Genomic DNA, 5778 nt, shown 5'->3' with positions numbered 1-5778 from the left:
TTACCTGTGAGGGAGCAGAGCGGCTGTATAAAGAGCAGGAGTTTACTTGTGAGGGAGTAGGGTGGCTGTATAAAGAGCGGGAGTTTACCTGTGAGGGAGCGGAGCGGCTGTATAAATAGCAGAGTTTACCTGTGAGGGAGCGGAGCGGCTGTATAAAGAGCAGGAGTTTACCTGTGAGGGAGCGGAGCGGCTGTATAAAGAGCGAAAGATTACCTGTGTGGGAGCGGAGCAGCTCTATAAAGAGCGGGAATTTACCTGTGAGGGTGCGGAGTGGCTGTATAAAGAACGGGAATTTACCTGTGAGGGAGCGGAGCTGCTGTATAAATAGCCGGAGTTTACCTGTGAGGTTGCAGAGTGGCTGTATAAAGAGCGGGATTTTACCTGTGTGGGAGCGGAGTGGCTGTATAAAGAGCAGGAGTTTACCTGTGAGGGAGCGGAGCTGCTATATAAAGAGCAGGAGTTTACCTGTGAGGGAGTGGAGTTGCTGTATAAAGAGCGGGAATTTACTTGTGAGGGAGCAGAGCGGCTGTATAAAGAGCGGGAGTTTACCTGTGAGGGAGCAGAGCGGCTGTATAAAGAGCAGGAGTTTACCTGTGAGGGAGTAGGGTGGCTGTATAAAGAGCAGGAGTTTACCTGTGAGGGAGCGGAGTGGATGTATAAAGAGCAGAGTTTACCTGTGAGTGAGCAGAACGGATGTATAAAGAGCAGGAGTTTACCTGTGAGGGAGCGGAGTGGATGTATAAAGAGCAGGAGTTTACCTGTGAGGGAGTGGAGTGGTTGTATAAAGAGCAGGAGTTTACCTGTGAGGGAGCAGAGCTGCTATATAAAGGGTGGAGTTTACCTGTGAGGGAGCAGAGCGGCTGTATAATGAGCGGGAGTTTACCTGTGGGGGAGCGGAGTGGATGTATAAAGAGCGGGAGTTTACCTGCGGGGGAGCAGAATGGCTGTATAAATAGCAGGAGTTTACCTGTGAGGGAGCGCAGCGGCTGTATAAAGAGCAGGAGTTTACCTGTGAGGGAGCGGTGTGGCAATATGAAGAGCGGGAGTTTACCTGTGAGGGAGCGGAGCTGCTGTATAACGAACGGGAGTTTACCTGTGAGGGAGCGGAGCGGCTGTACAAAGAGCAGAGTTTACCTGTGAGGGAGCGGAGCGGCTGTATAAAGACCGGGAGATTACCTGTGACGGAGCGGAGCTGCTGTATTAAGAGCGGGAGATTACCTGTGTGGGAGCGGAGCAGCTGGACAAAGAGCGGGAGTTTACGTTTGAGGGAGCGGAGTGCCTGAATACAGAGCGGGAGTTTACCTGTGAGGGAGCGGAGTTGTTGTATAAAGAGAGGGAGTTTACCTGTGAGGGTGCGGAGTTGCTGTATAAAGAGTGGGAGTTTACCTGTGAGTGAGCAGAGCGGCTGTATATAGACCGGGAGATTACCTGTGAGGGAGTGGAGTTGTTGTATAAAGAGAGGGAGTTTACCTGTGAGTGAGCAGAGCGGCTGTATAAAGACCGGGAGATTACCTGTGAGGGAGCGGAGCTGCTGTATAAATAGCGGGAGTTTACCTGTGAGGGTGCGGAGTTGCTGTATAAAGAGTGGGAGTTTACCTGTGAGTGAGCAGAGCGGCTGTATATAGACCGGGAGATTACCTGTGAGGGAGTGGAGCTGCTGTATAAAGAGCGGGGGATTACCTGTGTGTGATCAGAGCAGCCGGACAAAGAGTGGGAGTTTACCTGTGGGAGAGCGGAGTGCCTGTATAAAGAGCGGGAATTTACCTGTGAGGGAGCGGAGCTGCTGTATAAATAGCCGGAGTTTACGTGTGAGGGTGTGGAGTGTCTGAATAAAGAACGGGAGTTTACCTGTGAGGGAGCGGAGTTGCTGTATAAAGAGTGGGAGTTTACCTGTGAGAAAGCAGAGCGGCTGTACAAAGAGCAGGAATTTACCTGTGAGGGAGCAGAGTGGCTGTATGAAGAGCAGGAGTTTACCTGTGAGGGAGCGGAGTGGATGTATAAAGAGCAGAGTTTACCTGTGAGGGAGCAGAACGGCTGTATAAAGAGGAGAGTTTCCCTGTGAGGGAGCAGAACGGCTGTATAAAGAGCAGGAGGTTACCTGTGGGGGAGTAGAGCGGCTGTATAAAGAACGGGAGTTTACCTGTGGGGGAGCAGTGTGGCTATATAAAGAGCAGGAATTTACCTGTGAGGGAGCGGTGCTGCTGTATAAAGAGCGGGAGTTTACCTGTGGGGGAGCGGAGTGGATGTATAAAGAGCGGGAGTTTACCTGTGAGGGAGCAGAGCGGCTGTATAAAGAGCGGGAATTTACCTGTGAGGGAGCGGAGCTGCTGTATAAAGAGCGGGAGATTACCTGTGAGGGAGTGGAGTGACTGTATAAAGAGCAGGAGTTTACCTGTAAGGGAGTGGAGTCGCTGTATAAAGAGCGGGGGTTTACCTGTGAGGGAGTGGAGTTGCTGTATAAAGAGCGGGAGTTTACCTGTGAGGGAGCAGAGCGGCTGTATAAAGAGCAGGAGTTTACTTGTGAGGGAGTAGGGTGGCTGTATAAAGAGCAGGAGTTTACCTGTGAGGGAGCGGAGTGGATGTATAAAGAGCAGAGTTTACCTGTGAGTGAGCAGAACGGATGTATGAAGAGCAGGAGTTTACCTGTGAGGGAGCGGAGTGGCTGTATAAAGAGCAGGAGTTTACCTGTGAGGGAGCGGAGTGGTTGTATAAAGAGCAGGAGTTTACCTGTGAGGGAGCCGAGCGGCTGTATAAAGAGCGGAGTTTACCCGTGTGGGAGCAGAGCGGCTATATAAAGGGCGGAGTTTACCTGTGAGGGAGCAGAGCGGCTGTATAAAGAGCGGGAGTTTACCTGTGGGGGAGCGGATTGGATGTATAAAGAGCGGGAGTTTACCTGTGAGGGAGTGGAGTGGCAATATGAAGAGCGGGAGTTTACCTGTGAGGGACCGGAGCTGCTGTATAACGAACGGGAGTTTACCTGTGAGGGAGCGGAGCGGCTGTATAAAGAGCGGAGTTTACCTGTGAGGGAGCAGAGCGGCTGTAAAAAGAACGGGAGTTTACCTGTGGGGGGGGCGGAGTGGATGTATAAAGAGCGGGAGTTTACCTGTGGGGGAGCAGAGCGACTGTATAAACAGCGGGAGTTTGCCTTTGAGGGAGCCGTGCGGTTGTATAAAGAGCGGGAGTTTACATGTGGGGGAGTTGTGTGGCTGTATAAAGAGTGGGAGTTTACCTATGGGGGAGCAGAAAGGCTGTATAAAGACCGGGAGTTTTCCTGTGAGGGAGCGTAGCAGCTGTATAATGAGCAGGAGTTTACCTGTGAGGGAGCAGAGCGGCTGTATAAAGAGCGGGAGTTTACCTGTGAGGGAGCGGAGCTGCTGTATAAAGAGCGGGAGTTTACCTGTGAGGGAGCGGAGCGGCTGTATAAAGAGCAGAGTTTACCTGTGAGGGAGCGGAGCGGCTGTATAAAGACCGTGAGATTACCTGTGAGGGAGCGGAGCTGCTGTATTAAGAACAGGAGATTACCTGTGTGGGAGCAGAGCAGCTGGACAAAGAGCGGGAGTTTACCTTTGAGGGAGCGGAGTTGTTGTATAAAGAGAGGGAGTTTACCTGTGAGTGAGCAGAGCGGCTGTATAAAGACCGGGAGATTACCTGTGAGGTAGCGGAGCTGCTGAATAAATAGCCGGAGTTTACCTGTGAGGGTGCGGATTGTCTGAATAAAGAGCGGGAGTTTACCTGTGAGGGAGCGGAGTTGCTGTATAAAGAGTGGGAGTTTACCTGTGTGTGAGCAGAGCAGCCGGACAAAGAGTGGGAGTTTACCTGTGAGAGAGCGGAGTGGCTGTATAAAGAGCGAGAATTTACCTGTGAGGGAGCGGAGCTGCTGTATAAAGAGTGGGAGTTTACCTGTGAGTGAGCAGAGCGGCTGTATAAAGAGCAGGAATTTACCTGTGAGGGAGCAGAGTGGCTGTATAAAGAGCAGGAGTTTACCTGTGAGGGAGCGGAGTGGATGTATAAAGAGCAGAGTTTACCTGTGAGGGAGCAGAACGGCTGTATAAAGAGGAGAGTTTCCCTGTGAGGGAGCAGAACGGCTGTATAAAGAGCAGGAGGTTACCTGTGGGGGAGTAGAGCGGCTGTATAAAGAACGGGAGTTTACCTGTGGGGGAGCAGTGTGGCTGTATAAAGAGCAGGAATTTACCTGTGAGGGAGCGGTGCTGCTGTATAAAGAGTGGGAGTTTACCAGTGAAGGAGCGGAGCGGCTGTATAAAGAGCAGGAGTTTACCTGTTAGGGAGCAGAGTGGCTGTATGTAGAGCGGGAGTTTACCTGTGGGGGAGCGGAGCGGCTGTATAAAGAGCAGGAGTTTACCTGTTGGGGAGAAGCATGGCTGTATAAAGAGCGGAGTTTACCTGTGAGGGTGTAGAATGGCTGTTTAAAGAGCAGGGGTTTACCTGTGAGGGAGCAGAGCGGCTGTATAAAGAGCGGGAATTTACCTGTGAGGGAGCGGAGCTGCTGTATAAAGAGTGGGAGATTACCTGTGAGGGAGTGGAGTGACTGTATAAAGAGCAGGAGTTTACCTGTAAGGGAGTGGAGTCGCTGTATAAAGAGCGGGGGTTTACCTGTGAGGGAGCGGAGCTGCTGTATAAAGAGCAGGAGTTTACCTGTGAGGGAGTGGAGTTGCTGTATAAAGAGCGGAATTTACCTCTGAGGGAGCAGAGCGGCTGTATAAAGAGCGGGAATTTACCTGTGAGGGAGCGGAGCTGCTGTATAAAGAGCGGGAGATTACCTGTGAGGGAGTGGAGTGACTGTATAAAGAGCAGGAGTTTACCTGTAAGGGAGTGGAGTCGCTGTATAAAGAGCGGGGGTTTACCTGTGAGGGAGTGGAGTTGCTGTATAAAGAGCGGGAGTTTACCTGTGAGGGAGCAGAGCGGCTGTATAAAGAGCAGGAGTTTACTTGTGAGGGAGTAGGGTGGCTGTATAAAGAGCAGGAGTTTACCTGTGAGGGAGCGGAGTGGATGTATAAAGAGCAGAGTTTACCTGTGAGTGAGCAGAACGGATGTATGAAGAGCAGGAGTTTACCTGTGAGGGAGCGGAGTGGCTGTATAAAGAGCAGGAGTTTACCTGTGAGGGAGCGGAGTGGTTGTATAAAGAGCAGGAGTTTACCTGTGAGGGAGCCGAGCGGCTGTATAAAGAGCGGAGTTTACCCGTGTGGGAGCAGAGCGGCTATATAAAGGGCGGAGTTTACCTGTGAGGGAGCAGAGCGGCTGTATAAAGAGCGGGAGTTTACCTGTGGGGGAGCGGATTGGATGTATAAAGAGCGGGAGTTTACCTGTGAGGGAGTGGAGTGGCAATATGAAGAGCGGGAGTTTACCTGTGAGGGACCGGAGCTGCTGTATAACGAACGGGAGTTTACCTGTGAGGGAGCGGAGCGGCTGTATAAAGAGCGGAGTTTACCTGTGAGGGAGCAGAGCGGCTGTAAAAAGAACGGGAGTTTACCTGTGGGGGGGGCGGAGTGGATGTATAAAGAGCGGGAGTTTACCTGTGGGGGAGCAGAGCGACTGTATAAACAGCGGGAGTTTGCCTTTGAGGGAGCCGTGCGGTTGTATAAAGAGCGGGAGTTTACATGTGGGGGAGTTGTGTGGCTGTATAAAGAGTGGGAGTTTACCTATGGGGGAGCAGAAAGGCTGTATAAAGACCGGGAGTTTTCCTGTGAGGGAGCGTAGCAGCTGTATAATGAGCAGGAGTTTACCTGTGAGGGAGCAGAGCGGCTGTATAAAGAGCGGGAG

Source organism: Cetorhinus maximus, chromosome 2 (assembly GCF_964194155.1).
Source record: "Cetorhinus maximus chromosome 2, sCetMax3.hap1.1, whole genome shotgun sequence".
Classification (NCBI taxonomy): domain Eukaryota; kingdom Metazoa; phylum Chordata; class Chondrichthyes; order Lamniformes; family Cetorhinidae; genus Cetorhinus; species Cetorhinus maximus.
The sequence above is the reverse complement of the archived record's forward strand: the minus strand, read 5'-3'. Positions refer to the sequence as shown.